The 20000-nt window shown below is 35.5% G+C and overlaps 1 long non-coding RNA gene across 1 annotated transcript in view; it reads left to right on the top strand.

Moving 5' to 3' along the window:
* LOC137644120 (uncharacterized) overlaps nucleotides 1–20000 on the top strand; it is a 645283-nt gene that overhangs the window by 106200 nt on the left and 519083 nt on the right. The gene's annotated exons all lie outside the window — the stretch shown is intronic.

Genomic DNA, 20000 nt, shown 5'->3' on the forward strand with positions numbered 1-20000 from the left:
TAGGAAGGCCGATAGACTTTTGATCAATCAAGAGAGCAGGCGAGCTTTAGAATTTGGTATTGAAAAATTGACCATATTCATGAAAGTAACCAGTTGATGGAACAATCAACAAAGTATGACAAACCACTATGTATGGCATTTATAGAATATGAGAAAACTTTTGAATCTGTCGAAACTTCAGCAGTAAGGGAATTTACCCAAACACAAGGAATTATGAATCTATGGTGGAACACTTCCATACATTAATTCTAAAACTAGATATAGTGAGAAAATTCCGATTGAGAAAGGAGTTTGACATCGAGACCCCATCTTTTCAAAATTATTCACACCATGTCTAGAAGATTTTTTGTTCTTTAGAATTTAGATTGGAAAATGTAAAAATTGACATTAACAGGTATATCATAACAATTTAAGATTTGCAGATGACATGGGTACGTTTAGTGAATCATAGGAGAAATTGCAAAAGATAGATAGATTTCAATAGAAAAAGCAGGAATGTAGGAGTGGAGATGAATATGAGTAAAACTTAGATGATGTTCAATGGAAATGCAAAGAGACAAGTGAAGGTTGTGGATGAACCTCTAGAAATGATTAATGAATATACATACTTAGAACAGACAGTAAGTGTTTCCTCAGGACATGAGATCGAAATTAAAAGAATGATAAGCATTGTATGAAGAGTTTTTTGATAAACAAAATGAAATTATGAGAAATAGAATGTTACTTTCTTTAAAAATAAAAGTATTTAATCAGATGGTTCTACCAGAAATTGCATCAGAAATTACAGCCCTACCAAAAGCCTTATAACATAAGCTAGTTGCAACTCAAGAGAGTAGTGGAAAGACTAATGATGGGAATAACACTAAGAGCAAAATAGATACGAGAGCAAACTAAAGTAGAGGATGTTCTAACCATGCAAGGAAAAGTAATGGCCATAATGAGAATAACATATTATTATTATTATTATTATTATTATTATTATTATTATTATTATTATTATTTGCTAAGCTACAACTCAAGTTAGGAAAGTAGGGTGCTATAAGCCCAGGGGCTCCAACAGGGGAAAATAGCTCAGTGAGGAAAGGAAACAAGGAAAGATAAAATATTTTAAGAACAGTAGCATTAAAATAAATATCTCTAATATAAACTATAAAAACTTTAACAAAACAAGTGGAAGAGAAAAAAGATAGTGTACCCGAGTGTACCCTCAAGCAAGAGAACTCTAACCCAAGACAATGGAAAACCATGGTACGGAGGCTATGGCACTACCCAAGACTAGAGAACGATGGTTTGATTTTGGAGTGTCTTTCTCCTAGAAGAGCTACTTACCATAGCTAAAGAGTCTCTTCTACCCTAACTAGAGGAAAGTGGTCACTAAACAGTGATAGTGCAGTTAACCCTTGGGCGAAGAAGAATTGTTTGATAATCTCAGTGTTGTCAGGTGCATGAGGACAGAGGAGACTATGTAAAGAATAGGCCGAACTATTCAGTGTATGTGTAGGCAAAGGGAAAATGAAATGTAACCAAAGGAAAGAATCTAATGTAGTACTGTCTGGCCGGTCAAAGGACTCCATAACTCTCTAGATGTAGTATCTCAACGGATGGCTAGTGCCCTGGCCAACCTACTACATAATACCTACCTACCTAGATATTAGAATGGTATTAAGAAGAACAGAACGGGTCCCTAGATATTGCAAACGAGTGAGTGGAAGGAAGAGAAGACGATGGATTGGCGAATTAAGAAAATTTGCAGGTATAGACTGGCATTGAAAGACCATGAACAGACGGGAGTGTAAGGACATGTCTGAGGCCGTTGTCCTGCAGTGGATGAGATATGACGAATGATGTATATATATATATATATATATATATATATGTATATATATATATATATATATATATGTGTGTGTGTGTGTCTATATATATATATATATATATATATATATATATATATATATTATATATATATATATATATTATATATATATATATATATATATATATATGTATGTATTTTATATATATAAGTAAAATAAATAATATTGGCTATTTAGCTGGTCAGTGTAACTGTAACAAACAGCGAGCCTTCCCCATAGTATATTCCAAGCTCATAATTGTAATACTTTTGGTTCATGTCTTAAATAAATTTATGTATAAAAGAACTTGTAATTGTATATGCACAAACGTGTTCGAATATACACCTATGTCACTGGATTGTTATAAAGTCGTTCCTATTCTTAACATTTTTATACCATTGATAAGTATATTTGCAACATATCCGCTTGAAAGGGCGATACGCCACATTGAGCAGTAATTAAAGCTAGCACAAAGGACATTTTAGAAGTAACTATTCATTAATTTGCTTAGAACAAGAAAACCTATTGAACGGCTGGACATACCAATTAATGTTCAGCATGTCATGAGTTGTGATTCAGACTTTTTATAGGTTGTTTATTTTAGATAACTAGGTGGTTCTTTGCTGTGGTTAATATGACTAAATTTCTATGTTTTCTCTGGTCTTTAAAGTTTCGTCTGCTGCTGCTCAAATACTACATAGGCCTTATTTAGTGGAACTTACTTTACCGGTACATGTATTATCTTTCCCCACATTCTTGGTCTTTCCCTTTTATGTGCATATCTAGGTACATAGCAAATGATCTTACTATTCATCTGGGATAGGTTTTTCTCTTTTTACCTGATGTTCCTTAAAATGGTTGAGAGAAATTCCGTAACAGACTCCATTTAAAACTTAGCGTGTGCATTCTGATGACCTATTGGACACATTCACTCACTGTATAGTTATCCTTGCCCTATCATCATCCTTATTTATTTTAGGAAACTCATTCTGTCCATCAAGGGGATCCTGTTCATTGGTCACTAACATTTTAGTGTAAATTTTTTTTTTTTTGTATAAAGATTGAATTTAATTGTAAGAGAAGAAACTTGAAAATTAATATCAGTTATGATGGTAAATGGAAACTTGGAGCCTAGAAAAAAAAACGACATAAGCAGTTAGTTTGAATGGTACAAATATTGTATTTCTATTTTGGAGTAAATTAGTGAAAATAGTTGAATCATAGAATGAAACGAACTTGGCAATCATTTTGTCAGAGGAATGTTTAATGAAATGAAAAGTTAGCAATGCTGATGAGATTGCTGAAACATGTGCCCCACATGCATGGGGAAGAAGGAAAACTTGTCGGTCTATATTGACTGAGGGGCTAAGAAATGCTGATATTTTATAAAGATGTGATTGAGGGATAGCGTAGATAAAAACGATTGGTAACTTTCCCAACCTACCATCCCCCATTAATTCTCTACAAGAAAGAATCTAAGAATGCTGATTATCTTTTAACCTGTGCTAACCTTTCTCCCGTATCTTTGTCATATATCTTCATTTGGAGTATTGAGTCTTTCTTACTTCATATTTACTATGCAAACGACTCGTCCAAGCACATTTCCTCTATATCCTTATCATCTATTTTCATTTCGAATATTTTATTCATTGTACCCCGCATAAACTACGTAAAGAATTCGTCCAAACACCTTTCAATCGTTGTCCTTATTATTATTATTATTATTATTATTATTATTACTTGCTAAGCTACAACTCTAGTTGGAAAAGCAGGATGCTATAAGCCCAGGAGCTCCAACAGGGAAAATAGCCCAGTGAGGAAGGGAAGCAAGGAAAAATTAAATATTTTAAGAAGAATAACAACTTTAAAATGAATATCTCCTATATAAATTATATAAACTTCAACTAAACAAGAGGAAGATAAATAAGATAGAATAGGGTGCCCGAGTGTACCCTCAAGCAAGAGAACTCTAACCCAAGACAGTGGAATACCATGGTAAAGAGGCTATGGCACTACCCAAGACAAGAGGACAATGGTTTGATTTTGGAGTGTCCTCCTAGAAGAGCTGCTTACCATAGCCAAAAAGTCTCTTCTACCCTTACCAAGAGGAAAGTGGCTACTGAACAAATACACTGCGATAACCCCTTGGGTGAAAAAAAAAATTGTAAAGAATAGGCCAGACTATTCGGTGTGTGTATCTGTAGGCAAAGGGAAAATGAACCATAACCAGAGAAAAGGATCCAATGTAGTACTGTTTGGCCAGTCAAAAGACGCCATGTATCGTATGATGTGATTTTTTCTATAATTCTAATGGTATTCTACTGTAGTATTGTATTTTATACATTTTAGGCAGTAAATATAATTGCATTTCCGACAGCTTTTATAGCATTTATTCGCCTTCTTGAATTAAAAATTCTAATTGATTTTGGTAAGCAATGTTCTGCGCATAATGTTATTTCCTTGTATGGTGACTGATTCTTGGTTTTGAAAGCATAGCATTCTCAGTAAACTTAACTATGTAATTTTGCAGCTGTATATTAAGGAAGTGGGCTACTTTATGCAAAAGGTTGTTTTAAAAGCTTGTCTTTCCCTCCAGATCATCTTGTAGGCTAATTGCAGACTTCATAGACTTTCTTTGCCGTAGAAGCTCTTCGGTAGGGTTTGGAATGCTCTTCCTCGAGAGAGCAATCCACGTTTGAAGGGAGCATTGAACAGTCTTGACCACTCCAGGACATAACTCGGGTCGCAGAGTGTAACTGGTTCTCGTCCTCAGCCCGCTGATGCATGTTCCACTCGCTCACCTAAGAAGGTCATCATAGGGTTTTTCCCTCAAGACTGCTTCTCTGCTAACTCGCATCAGCAAGAGAAGAGGAGAGTTTCACAGGCGCTCTCATCTCTTTAACTGTGGAGGGATGAATTTTTGTTCCCTTCATCGTTATATCAGACCTTATTACGAAGTCCCACTACCCATCAGTCCATTACAACGGTCTGAGACCGCCTCAATCCCATCCCTCCCATGTGAAGGGGAAATGAATATTGAAATGCAATTTGTCCAGTGGGAGACTTGTAGTTCTTATAGCAGAGGAGTCGGTATCTCACGTTCGAGTAAGAGCAAAAAGAGAATGTCCAGATACAGTTTCCTTCTAGCTCACTCGCATGGCATGTGTATTTAGACTTAAGATAATGTGTTCGCCATGTCTCGAAGAAAGGTAGAATGACTGGTTCTTCTACCTCTTTCTTTGTTTCGAGGAGAGGGAGCAGCCAAAACCATTGAATACTGGCCAAATTTATGATACTTGGGGAATTATGCAGCGTAGCAACTCACCCATCCTTCTTACGAAGTAAAGACTGTAAACGGAAGACAGGAAAGCCTACCTATAAAAAACCGTGTGCTCCTTAGCAGTGCCATATATTGCCGATTCGCCCTACTAATTACCCATAAAAAAAAACTTCGGGGTTTTGGTATTTCCGAAGGTTCATATGTTACTATTAAATTTATCCAATAATTGGTCTATTGTTATCCATCTTGTGATTTTCCCTCTTGCTTGAGGGTACACTCTGGCACACTATTCTCTCTGATTTCTCTTCCTCTTGTTTTGTTAAAGTTTTTATAGTTTATATAGGATATATTTATTTGAATGTTGTAAATGTTCTTAAAATATTTTATTTTTCCTCGTTTCCTTTCCTCACTGGGCTATTTTTTCCTGTTGGAGCCCCTGGGCTTATAGCATCCTGCTTTTCCAACTAGGGTTGTAGCTTAGCAGTTAATAATAATTAGACTACCTACATTCTTTTTCATACTTATATAGCTTGTTGCTTGTTCATTTACAAAATGCAAGTTAAGGTTACGCTGTGTATGTCATGTATATATAATATTGCAAATATAACTTACAGAATATGTAAAAGACATGCATCCGAAACAGAACCTGTGCCTGTGACTAAACTAGGAGAGGAGAAGAAAAGTGGGAGATGGTGTAATATTTTCTTTGGCTTGTCACATTTTTCTCATACCATATACAGATATGGTCAGAAAAAGATGCTCTTATTTTTTCGACATCTAATGGGTTGTTTATTTCTAGAGTTACAAGTTTAAACTTACATTAGTGAAATAAGAGCCTCTAGAAGTGGCCTTAGCATCTATTATGCCCTGTTTCAATGTATAATCTCGGACTTTGATAAAGCTCACATTCTGCTAGTTATAATCATATATACATTCAATATACAACATTACCTTAACTTTGCATCGATAAATGCACCATTGAATGATAATTTATGCTTGAAGGGCAATATATTCAACATATGCTTCTTGTTTTACATATGGCGACGGACTGCTACAATTGTTTTGGAGACTTGAATATACGTTACCATATGATTACATCCCAAATTCCCCTGGGAAGGATGAAAATGCAACATAGTCATGAGCTTAAATGAAAATAGAAAAACCATGAATGCGTCTTTTACAATGCTAAATTTTTTTATTCATAGTGTAGCATATGTATATATGTATATATATATATATATATATATATATATATATACATATATATATATATATATATATATATATATATATGTATGTATGTATTATGCCTAATAAAACATCCATCATAGTTTGAAAAGAACGCTGGTGAAATTTGTCCATCTGGCAACACAGACTTGAGTAAGCAAGCAGCAAACGACAATTTTTTCGACATTTTCAGTGCCACCTGTTGCGGATGCGCCCTACTGAAGCAGCCAAATGCTCACATAAATCCAAGCGACGTTGCTGACTTCCCTGTACCGTCCTTGCTTACGAGCGGGAAGATGGGCTAGTGGCTTGCCAAACATATTATTCACGATATGCCTTGTTTGATACTTCCATTGTCATATCCCTATTACTAGTTTCCATTGGACCCAGTACTGGCTGAGGCATTAACAGCTTCTTCATTCTTATTGTTAGCGGTTGGAGGTTGCTTGGAGTCTCCTTCCTCGCTTCATTATGGTGCCAGGAAGGATGACACTTCCAGGGAAGAAAGAGAACCATCTAGTTTTGTTTTAGGAGACTGCTTCCCTCCAAGGAGCAAGTCTGCTATTTAGCAGGCGAAAGGTTTGCATTCACGTGGTAACAAATGTATTTTAAAAATAATTCGTATTTTTTCCTAGCTGTACGAACCGGAGTCCTTTGTTAAATTTCTCACCCCAACTGCCCATTTTAGTCCTTTTGTCAAAGGTTGAGAGTGATTGAGTCAGGCAGGTAGGTAGCGCATCTACCTTTTGTTACCTACTGTACCAACAGCTGTTGATTTAGTCAGGCAGGTTGGTGGCTCCCCTTTGTCTACCTGTCATACTACATAACTATAGCTCTTTTATGTGACTGGGGTGTAACCTATTTCAAGGACTCGGGTTTATATAACTAAGAAAAGTACAAATTAAAGAGCTCCTCCTTACCAATTATATTCACAAGAGATAAATATTGAAATATGCTGGATTCATACCCATGATGGAGCTGCTGCTGCTGCTGCTGTTGTTGTTGTTGTTGTTGTTGTTGTTGTTAGCTAAGCAACAACCCGAGTTGGAAAAAACGAATGTTATAAGCCCAAGAGAAGTAATGAATAATTAAAATAAACTATTTTAATAACAGTTGGAAGATTTGAATAATTCTTTCATATATAAACTATAGAAATTTCAAAAAAGATAAACAAGAGGAAGAGAAATAAGATAGAGTAGTGTGCCAAAGTGTACGCTCAAGCAAGAGAACTCTACCGCAAGAAATTGGATGACCATGGTACAGAGGCTATGGCATTATCCAAGACTAGAAAACAGTGGTTTGATTTTGGAGTGCCCTCCTAGAAGAGCTGCTTACCATAGCTAAAGTGTCTCTTTTACCCTTACCAAGAGGAAAGTAGCCACTGAACAACTACAGTGCAGTAGTTAACCCTTTGAGCGAAGAAGAATTGTTTAGTAATCTCATCCTTGCCAGGATTATGAGTACAGAGGAGAATGTGGAAATAATAGGCCAGAATTTTCGGTACATGTGTTGGCAAAGGAAGGAGTTGTAGGTAGTAGGTTGGCCAGGGCACCAGCCACCAGCCACCTGTTGAGGTACTACCGCTAGAGAGTTATTGGGTCCTTTGACTGGCCAGACAGTACTACATTGGATCATTCTCTTTGGTTACGGCTCATTTTCCCTTTGCCTACACATACACCGAATATATCTGTCAACACTGAGATTACCGAACTATTCTTCACCGCTCAACGGGTTAACTTCTGCAATGTAATTGCTCAGTGGCTACTTTCTTCTTGGTAAGGGTAGAAGAGACTCTTTTAGCTATGGTAAGCAGCTCTTTTAGGAGAAGGACACTCCAAAATCAATGCATTGTTCTCTGGTCTTGGTTAGTGCCATAGCTTGGGGTAGAGTTCTCTTGCTTGAGGGTACGCTCGGGCATACTACTCCATCTTATTTCTCTTCCTCTTTTTTTTTTTCTTTTTTTTTAAGTTTTTATAGTTTATATTTGAAATATTTATTTTAATTTTGTTAATGTCAGAATTGAATTTTTGTTTTCAGATCTTCACATATAATCTTTTTCATTTATGATTGCATGAAAACAAGCAGTGTGAAGCAATTCATCAGTTGTTTACGAGAGTGCTTGAGAATAGGCACTCATTCTGAACTTTGTATGGTTTATATAACAATTTTGTTTGTATCCATTGTCTCGAGCATCTTGTAAATGTTTGTACCATGTTGCACAATATATTTATTTTATTACTACATATTTATTGCGCTGTGAAGTGACAACTTTGTCTGTATTGCAGTTTATCCTTTGGGAATTTTGATGATTTTAGTCATCAATTCTATTTTCTTTCATTTATTAGGCTAAATATTTAGTGCAGATAGGCACATAGTTATTATTGGACTTCGTTAAGTAAGGAGTTTTAGACTTTTTCACATAACTTGTCGTTGGAGTGTTCACTACAGTATTTGTTGCTAGAATGCTCCAGTCTCGGGGAACTTTAGTATCTGAGACTAGTGGTCTAGATGGCAGATAATTCTTGGCGATATCAGCAGTATTTGTGGCACACACATACAAACACACACACACACACACTCTCTCTCTCTCTCTCTCTCTCTCTCTCTCTCTCTCTCTCTCTCTCTCTCTCTCTCTCTCTCTCTCTCTCTCTAATTAATTGATTAATGTTGTGGTTTTATATTTTTGCAGTGCATTTGACATGCTATTGTCTTGTATCTCATATACGCTACTTAAGGAATGGTCAATATTTTAATGTAGTTACACGTAAATTTCGTCCTCTCTAGAGGACGTGTGGCACAGAAAACGTTTCCTCCAGGTCACCAGTCTTGTTTGAGGGACAAACTCAATTAATTGTAGATGTCCCTAGACAATGCGGATTTATATAGTTTTCGGTCAGTAAAGGGATAAAAGTTGCGCTGGTTTTACTTAATTGAATTTAAATGGTTTATTAGATTATCCATGGATTGATTATTCCCAATATTATCGCAAATAGTGACGTTGTTTAACAGACAATTCGTGTTCTTGGTAAAGAATACCGAATTTCGTTTAGTGATTTAAGTGGTTGGGGAGACATTATTCTATAACTATAAATTGAAATATTATTCTATAACTCTAAATTGAAATTAGGATTCTGAAGTTACGGGATCATTTGAATGCACTCTTTATTATTTTTCCTTTTTTATTTTGTCTATTTTTTTTTAACTAGGAAATTGAATGTTTTTTGTTTTAGAGTAACAAAATGGATCAATAATTTTTAGCAATATCATATATTAAATCTTGGGTAGCTCATACTACGGTCTGCAAAATTGCAAGCACAGACTCCAGGCACTCTACAACAACAACGTATAGCTCTTTACATGAAACTTATTTGGATGTGCATTAACTGATGTAAGTGAACTCTCTCTCTCTCTCTCTCTCTCTCTCTCTCTCTCTCTCTCTCTCTCACCAACGAATTTCCTTGTTCTCTGCAGTTGTGTTTGTGCTAAGCTTTTCTTTCTATAACAGAGTTTAACGTCATATTCAGGTATTATATATGACTTATCGTAAATGGATCTAGGGTGTTAATTTCTCTGCACAATTATTAGAAGCGATTCACCATGTTACGTGTAATGCAATGTTGTTGGGATTTGTTATTATTGCGTGGATATGTTTTCTGAGGACATTTATTCACTTTGTACTTCTTCATGAATTAACAATTATTTGAGGCTACTTTTACCCCCATTCAAAATAACAAAGTAATATTTGCTATCTGTGGCGGATTCACCACTTCTCGTTTTCAAAGGCTACTATCGGTATGACTGGACCCCATGACTTTATATCCACACCATTATGTTTGATGACGTCTATGTGGACATCACTAGGAAGGGCAAGTGTATAAAGAATCCACAGGTCACTCACGATGACTTTTTTGTGGAAGATGCTTTAAGGGCTCTATATAATTACCTTAGGGAGTTTTGTTTCAAGATAGGTATTACTTTAAAGTAGAGGAATTTTAGGTTGAGAGAGAGAGAGAGAGAGAGAGAGAGAGAGAGAGAGAGAGAGAGAGAGAGTGTTTTGTGGTTTAAGAGCAGCCGTCGTAGTTGGGTCAGTTGTAAAGCTTTAGGAATCAGGAATATTTCCTTGCCTGTTAAGACTTAACTTATAAATACCCATCCCTGATGTGAACTGATATATTCAAATTCTCTGTGCTTTACTATGGTATTGGCTTTTCACGGAGCCCTTTTCACCTCTATAAAATAGGAGCATTTTGTCTACAAATCTGGTATATTTTGCCTTTTCAAAACCTTTTTATGTTAATTTTACTCACCTCTACTGTCTCTTAACTATAGAGGGTCTAGAAATAGAAAATTCAGTGCGTTTTCTATACGAATAACGACTCAAAATTTATGAGGTGAGTAGAATGGGTTGAATAAAAGATATTCTCCATTTGTTGAAAATTCAATGTTAACGTGTAATTGAAGAACAATAATACATTAAAAAAACACTTAGAAAGACGATTGATAATTCTAAAGGCTTCATGCATCATGTCATAAAGTGCAATTCATGTAAGAAATGTTATATTGGTCACAATAGTATATATCTATCAAAGAGAATTGAACAGCATGTAAAAAGTATAATTTTTGTTCAAGCTAGAAATAGAAATGATAAAATAGTTTTATGAATATTCTATATACTGAACACTGATTGTACAAACTTGATACAATTATCTCCAAGGAATATGCCAGCTACATGAATTTTGATTTTTTAGTAGCAGACCTGACCTAAGTGACACCTGCTATTTATTTAAGAATTTTTCAAGGTATTTTAGGAAACACCTATGATAGATATGTAAAAGTATGTCCAGAGAGACAGGCAGAGAGTGAGTCCACTTACAACAGTTAACGTGCACTATGTGTTCTTTGCGTGTGTTGCCTAACTACAAATATGTTGAAAAAAATTATATATATATTGTATATGGCATATATATCGTATATTTAAAGATATGTATGTTTGGATGCTTTTTGGGCATGTTAATTTACGTTTCCAATTAGTATATAATGTCTTGGAGGCGTCTTAAAATCAAGGACATCATCTCTGGACAAACTGTGCTTAAGATAGGTTTCAGAGTAACACGAAAACTGCGTTTCCGTTTTTCCATTTAATATTTATTGACAACACGTATTTCGAAGACTTGTTTACGTAATTATTCGTGAAGACTATACTAGTTGAACGATGGAAGTACATTTCAATATAGAGGCCATGGTAGAGAAAATCTGATATATAAAAGTAATGGGAAACTTGTAAATTGATTAACAAGCATTGATAAATGAATCTTTAAAGTGTTCATTTACCAGTTAAAATATGTGTAGCCTTGATATAAAATAGGACTAATTACCAGTCAAGTTTCAGTTTCAAAGGTACTTTAGCGGTATGGATGTTTAGAACAAGATTGAAGTGGCTCACTGATAGATCAATGAAACGATTAAATTAGTTCACCCTTTGTTGTTAATAAAACACCCGTGGTCGAATTTAAAGTGAAAACACGAAATTTGGAAGAGTATGGAAATATATTTTTTGTTTAAATTCAAATGAATACGAGAATATCCATTTCATTATTGGTATAGAATTTCACTTGATTTTATGGTTCTAAACAATTAATTTAAATTGGATGTTAAACTCATAATGGAAGCATATGTATTCTGTTTATTGCATGTCAATGCGGCTGTTCGGAATTTAATAGATGTTGATTGACCCAAATTGGTAACACACATTGATTTTCGGCTTTTCTGAATTAACTAGATTTAGAAATTTAAAGGCATGCAGTAACTGTTCCATTTATGGAGCACCTGCCTTTATGCTTTGGACCTTTTTTTTGTGTAATCGTTTTTTATTGTTTTTCGTTACATCATTTTACAATTTTACTTTATTGTTAAACGCCTGTGGTCAAAATAAATAGTCACCAAGATCTATGCTTTGTTATGTAATTTTATTGAGAATATTATTTTCAATTTCTTTTATATCTTGTTTTATACTTCCACTTTTGAGTTCTGTTGGAGCCCGGCCGAGGGATTCGTAATAGTTTCTTGTTCCTTCACGTGAAAATTTGATTTGCCTTGTAGCTAGGCATTTGTCATTCCGAGCCTCTATTTCATCTTCCGTGCTGGTGTCTTGTGCATCCTGTTGGAATATCGACCAAGCAAGACGCTCATACAGTAGTCAGAATGCGGTTTGACTTGAGGTCACAACAATCTCTCTCTCTCTCTCTCTCTCTCTCTCTCTCTCTCTCTCTCTATATATATATATATATATACACATATATATATATATATATATATACACATATATATATATATATATATATATATATATACTTGCTAAGCTAAAACCCTAGTAGGAAAAGCCGGATGATATTACCCCAGGGGCTCCAACAGGAAAAAATAGCCCAGTGAAGAAAGGAAACAAGGAAAAATGAAATATTTTAAGAAGAATAACTATATTAAAATAGATATCTCCTATATAAACTTTAAAAACTTTAACAAAACAAGAGGAAGAGAAATAAGATAGGATAGTGTGCCCGAGTGTACCCTTAAGCAAGAGAACTCTAACCCAAGACAGTGGAAGACCATGGTATAGAAGTTATGGCACTACCCAAGACTCTACTTTAATTTGAACAATATACCATTACTTCAAGCACGCATGTTTTCCTGAATGTATGCAAGTGTGGTATGTTGAATTTTTCTATATTCCTGAACATATGGAAGTCTGGTATATTGAATTTCTATTTTCCATACCTGCCCCCATTTTACTGTATGTTGTAGAGGATTATGAGCTCTTGAATATTTTTCAGCACTTCTATCATTAGGATATTCCATAGTGTGAGTTATAACATGCATATACCATTACGGTGACAGTATTTTGTATGCACAGCTAAATTCTCTCTCTCTCCTTCTTCTTCTTCTTCTTCTTCTTCTTCTTCTTCTTCTTCTTCTTCTTCTTCTTCTTCTTCTTCTTCTTCTTCTTCTTCCACTTTCCTATGCAATTTGGGTTTGTTTCAGATTTCCTTTGTATATATGAAAATATCTTTTTGAACGCTACTAGATTTGCATTTATGACGCTTGAGGGATTTTTTTTTTTTTTTTTTTTTTTTTTTTGAAAGCCCTCGCTCTGCGACTGGAGTTTATTTACTAATTTATGTGGTTAACTCTGTAAGAGAGTAATCATACAACCGTAATTATATAACTGTTAAAGAATTTTTTTTCAAAGAATAGAAAAAATACTAAGGGTCTCATCTTCTTTCCTGGATTATCCGCTTTCTTTAAGCCAGAAGAATATCTCAACATGATTTAACCGGCTGTTTTCCCCATCCAAGTTAACATGTATCTGTATGCTACTCATGCAAGTATTGACTGACAGCAATATCTCCGCTGTTTGTAACCGTGGAGTCGGATTCATTTATATGGAAAAAACTTCTTTCAGTATACTGTTTCTGTTATTGGGAACTCAGTTGTGTTAGTAACATGCTTTGCTGTGTGTATGTTGTGTTCTAAGGAGTACGTATTGCGTTATGACATTCTTTTTGGTTGACGATTCTAGCTTCTCTCTGATTATGTTGTGGGATGTGCATTAATTAGAGGGAAAAGGAGGTTGTCTTATTAAAGTATGGGGTCAAAAGTCAGCAGTTAGTGGGTGAAGGTATAGGAGGCTTGGAAGAGGGAATGAAAACATTAAAAGTGTCTTTTCGAGGAAATCAAAGTTTTAGTCAGGAAAAGAAAACATCACATTGGCAATCGATACATGAATGAAGTATTTCTTTACAGGTATACAGGATGTCTAGATTAGTCAAAGAGGAAAGGAAAGACAAAGTGTGATAGGAAGAAAAAGGTACGTTATGAAAACAGACGGGAGAATATAAGTTTGAGCTATAGTGAGAATACGAGATTGTTCGACAGGTTGATGAATAAGTGGATTTCAGAATAGAAGCCGTAATTTGAGAGATGATGCTTTTAAGTGAATGGCCTCAGAGATAGAGTGATTATTCTGAATAATTATTGAATGTAGACCATTGAAGAGAAGCAGAGGGGAATGACATAATGCTTAGAGGGTTTATGCTAAGTTTAAGAAGATTAGAGGTTAAAGCAGGGTTATCGGATTATAAGCGAGGTGCTACACAATGCTGGTGATAATGTGATTAAGAAGATGACCAATGTTTGTAATGGAAGTCTTGATAAATGAAAGGTTTGGGAAGAACTTAGAAAAAGAAGGATCCTGTATGAATCACAAAAGCTTAACATTATTGATGTACCAGTGAAATTGTATTGTAGGAATTAGATTGAAAAGTGACACATGACAAAGTATTGAGAGGAGAAGACCATTGTGCAGTTAGAAGTTGTTTAAGGAAATTAAAAATGTTCTGATTTAAGGAAAACTTGTTGGAATGTATGTATAGGCAGGTAACTTGCGTGACATGAAAGTGCGTCCAAGACAAGATTGTGTTGTTTCCTTGGATCTATAAAACCTCTATGAATAGAGTAATGTGAGAAGTCGAAAAGTAAATTTTTAACGGATGTTGCCAGGCATTTTTGTAGGTTAGTATTACGTTTTATGTCGGAATGAGATGAGACGCCAGTCACATAATAGTAATGCCGGGAATGTAGCAGGCTTTGTGCCAGTGATTCATATAAAGATTATAATTGCCTGGTAGAAGTTAGAGAGGGGAATTTATAAGTACATGCTCTGTTGTGTGGAAATGAAACCTGCATTTTGAATGTCAGTGAAAGGAAAACGATTTGCAGCGGTTAAGATGAATTATATACTGTGTAAATTGTATTGAAAAGAAAGGAAAGTTGGAGTTATGCAAAAGAAGTAATAAAACTGATGAAAGGTTTATACGGGTGTGTTTGATAGCCTCTTTCATGAAGAAAGAATTACGGAGGGTAGCTTGGGGAAAAGTGTTTGAATATTAAGTGGCTCGGAGGGAGAAAAATACCTAAAACGCTATGGAGAGTAAAAGTCATTGGAAAGGAACAGCCTTTTGTTCCAAAGTCATGATGGTAAACAGTATATAAGGTAGAGGTGCATACGGCCCCTTTTTATGGCCCCTCTTTTTTTTTTTTTTTTTTTTTTTTTTTTTTTTTTTTTTTTTTTTTTTTTTTTTTTTTTGAGGGACCTGAGTTTGATCTTGTGGGAGTTGGACATTTAATTTTTTTTGCTCGTGTGATTGTGTCTTGATCTTTACAAAATTGGTAATTCGAATGAAATGTTCGTATGTCACTAATGGGTCGGGATGTTGAGTTTAACCGCGTTGGTATGGTAGGTGGGCAACCTGTGTACTATTTAGCTGTTGAAAATCATAATTAACTGTGTAGGATAGTAACTATTATATGCTATTTAAGGGAAAATTTATTTGCATAATTATTCCATTTAACATTATATCGTTGCTATAGCTTCAAAACCGTGCAAATTTAGCTTGCTCCCTCATTCATCCTAATGACACTATCTTTTTTTTTTCGCATTAACAAAACTACTACTACTGTATACTCTTTTGGGCATTTTGTTTTTTTATAACTCAATGTTAATTATCCCAATGCAGATGGCACATAATTTCTGACCATTTGGTTTTTTCCTATCGTTTTGTTTGTGCATTCCAGAGTTCTAAAATTTGGGGTCTAGGCTGAAAATATTCTTCACTGGTGGTTCTATGATTTAAGAAACAAATGTTGAGGTATTTCAAGCAAATCCTTGGTGACGCCCCCTGCCCCTGCCACTGTATTTGATAATATATGAAATTATTGTATTGTACTCTCGGGCAATATCAGATGCTGCTTGGCTGTGACACTGATAACATCGAAAAGTTGTTCATTCAGTACCTAAAGGGGCCCCTAGAATCTGTTCTATCAATATAATTTTGAAAGTTCCCTCTTCACAACAACAAATAGTAATTCTCTCTGTTCATGACAAAGACTGCTACAACTCGCTAATTCCAGGATTAATAGAGTACTCTATTAATCCTGGCTAATTCCAGGGAGCAATGGAAGGCCAGAGAGAGAAGCTATACCTACCTACCACCCAACCGGAGATGAGTAGGGAGCAACGCTTGGAAGAACAATACCTGTTTGAGTAGCTTACACCTTCCCCCCCCCCCCCATCCACAGACGGGAGAGCTGTAGACTGATTGAAGACGTTAAGGACAATCAATATTCCTTACTTGGCTGTTCCTAATGGCGCACTTTGAGAAGAGGGAGGGATGGTACTGGATGAGTGTCTCTGAATTTTGCATGATCATTCAATGGTTTTGATCTGACTTAGCTCGTGAATTACCAGTCCGTAAGACTCCGTTGTCTCAATCCCGTTTGCAGACATTCACATCTCCAAGTAACACCACTTCCTTCTGCCAATAGGGAGATAACAACGTGTGCTGTCGAGAGATTTGCTTATTCCAGTCTTGTAAAGATGTTACCGCTTATAATTTGTTTTAAAGCTGCCTATATCTCTGATCTGATTATACTTGGTCCCTCTCCGGTGTCATTCAATTTTAGTTGTTCTACTCTGGCATCACCAAACAATTATCCAATATATTCTGTACATCCCTTCAATATTTCTTCTGACTCCATTACTTTAGTTCCACCCACCTTTTTGTAACCATTGCTGGTCTTTCTTTTCTTTTTAAAAGTAATTTCTTTCACTTTATCATACTTTCTCTGTTCATCTCCTTCATCTCTCCTATCCAAATCTTCCACCTCGTCACAACTCCTACCCATCCATCTATCCTTTGCCTTTATAGATTCCCTCTTAATTGTTCTATCAAGAGCTCTAGATCATTTTAATTTTTACCCTTTGTTGCCTTCTTTCATGCATCATTATCATGATGTCTTCTGTCATCCATTCTCTCCTAGCTCTCCTTTCTGTTCTTGGTATTATTTGATTACCTTCTCTTATTGTATTTCCCGTATTTTGCTACCTTTGTGAGGGTGCTAGAGCACTGGGCCTTCCTCCTTAAGGTGGTCATATCTATTTCTTACAATTATGATATATTAGTTCTTCATTTCTTTTGTTTGCAATAATTTCAGTTGCCTCTCTGATTTTGATGTACTCCCAAACACGAAGAGGACTGTATGGGGTCCCTAAATATACTTTGTGATGCGAGTATAGTAGGCATTTTTGTGTCGGAAAAGTTGGCTTATATTATGTAGTCAGAGAGATTTGATGATGCAATGATGTAAATTTCTTGTATCGGGTTTGTTTGAAGGTTTGTACTAACGCTACTATTGCTACCGTTATTGTGATATTAGTGGTCATCATCATCATAATTTGGCTGTTACATGGTAGTTTAGAAAATGATCCTAACATTCCTAATAAACTTTTAACAATACAGTGGTCTGTTGTTTTTTTTTTATCTTTTGATACATTAAACAAAGATTGGGCTTCAATATTGGAAATATGAATAAGTTGCGACATGCGTAAGATAATTCTCTACCTTTTAAGATATTTCCAAACAATTGAAAAAAACCACTCCTCTGACCTGAATGAAATATCATGGCCAGTGAATGAACAGGGAAAGAAAAGGAAATGGTCGTTTTTAGTAGCCTAACGAACGAATCTCTTAGTTCATCATAAGCCAAACACAAATATCCTCTTGCTCATTCAGTCATTCACTTGGAATAACTGGATATACTCGGAGGCTGTAGAATATCCGTATCCCCTACCTTGCTTTTCTGAGAAGGCAGGAAGCTGAAATTCAAGCACTAATTACGAGTGGCATCCAATGGATATTGTGCCCTTTACATGACGTGAAATACCTGAAGTACTTATCCTTGAATATTTTATGAAAAGGCTCTGGTATAATCTGAAATTTTGTAAATGCTTCTGTTGGATGGAGGGAATTGATACTTTATTCTGTGCGATGAAGATATGATTGCAAAGGATTTTAACAACATTTCTAGATATTTTTAGTGAAAAAAAAGATATGAGTAGTACTAAAATGGCCACAGACTCACCCGGAAGTAACCCGTAGCCATAGCGGCTCACCTGGAAGTAAAAAAAGCATGGCCACAGCGACTCACCAGGAATAAAACCATGATCATATTTGGTTACTATACGGAAGGGAAGTATTATTTAAAGTTTTTTGTTTACAAACTGAGTTGAAGGTCGTTTGAGATTTTTGATCAGCAAACGGGTTGGATTTTCGTCGTTAACGTAATGATGTACGTGTTTATACGTGTCCAGGAACTGTGGCACTATTAAAGGGATTTGTTTACCAAACATTGAGGACGTAATCCTTTGTTTTTATCAACAAACGGTTTGAATGTTCATCGTAGTGACGTACGTATGTGTTTATACGTGTCCAGGAACTGTGGCACCATTAAAGGGATTTGTTTACAAAACATTGAGGACGTAATCCTTTGTTTTTATCAACAAACGGTTTGAATGTTCATCTTAATGACGTACGTACGTGTTTATACGTGTCCAGGAACTGTGGCACTATTAAAGGGATTTGTTTACAAAACATTGAGGACGTAATCATAGTGTGGCACTATTAAAGGGATTTGTTTACAAAACACTGAGGACATCTTGGACACGTATAAACCCGTACGTTATTACGTTAACGACGAAAATCTAACCCGTTTGCTGATCAAAAATATTGAACGACCTTCAACTCAATGTTTGTAAACAAAAAACTTTAAATAATACTTCACTTCCGTAAACAGTAACCAAATATGACCATGGTTTCCTTCGGGGTAAGTCGCTGTGGCCATGCTTTTTTTCTTCCGGGTGAGCCGCTATGGCCACGGGTTACTTCCGGGTGAGTCTGTGTAGCCATTTTCGTACTACTGATATGAACTGAGTGAAATTAAGATTTGATCAAAATTATTTTTTTCATTATGATTTCTCTTAAGTGGTGCCATGTAGCTTATGTATTTGTATTGTTTATTTTTTCTTGTCCAGTGCCCTCTCCCTTATTTCATTCCGTAATTCTGGATATTTTCTTATGTCAGTTTTTAAGAATACATACAAACACAGTACAGTATGTATCGCTTACATACATACATACATACATACATAATTATAGCCCTATTGATGAGGATAATTTATATTACGAAATATAGTTTTGTCGTAAAAAGTAGTTCCAAATCATTTAATTTAATTCATAAAATATTAGATAAACTTTTTTTCATTGTAGGCATTACTTTAGCTGTTTGCAGTGTCTCTTCGTCTACTAGCTGCGCTACCTTATATCCTACTTTACCTCTGTCTCCTAATCCTTTTTGCTGTCCAACCTCTTTTAACATTTACTTCGTAGTATAACAGCGGGGTTTCCCCCATGTTGCACTTGAGAGGTGAATGGCCTCACAGGCCCCAGCGCCTGGCTATATAGCCAACATTCATAAATACATCTGTAACCTCAATTATGTTTACAAATGGAGATTAAAGACTACAAAATAGTGCTTACTGGAATCACGCTGAAGAAATTATGTTGTTTAGCTCAGGGTTTGTTTTTAAATGGAGGTGAAAACTGGAAGAGACCAAAGGAAAGCAATGAAAAGGAAAGACAGAAAGTAATGCAGCTGGGGGCTGAATGGAAGTAGCTAAGAGTACCCAGTTATGTGTATTGTGCGAGCACATCGTAAACGGCGTCCCTTTGCTGGGCTCACTCAAGAAG

This window comes from Palaemon carinicauda, chromosome 1 (genome assembly GCF_036898095.1).
Source record: "Palaemon carinicauda isolate YSFRI2023 chromosome 1, ASM3689809v2, whole genome shotgun sequence".
Lineage (NCBI taxonomy): Eukaryota > Metazoa > Arthropoda > Malacostraca > Decapoda > Palaemonidae > Palaemon > Palaemon carinicauda.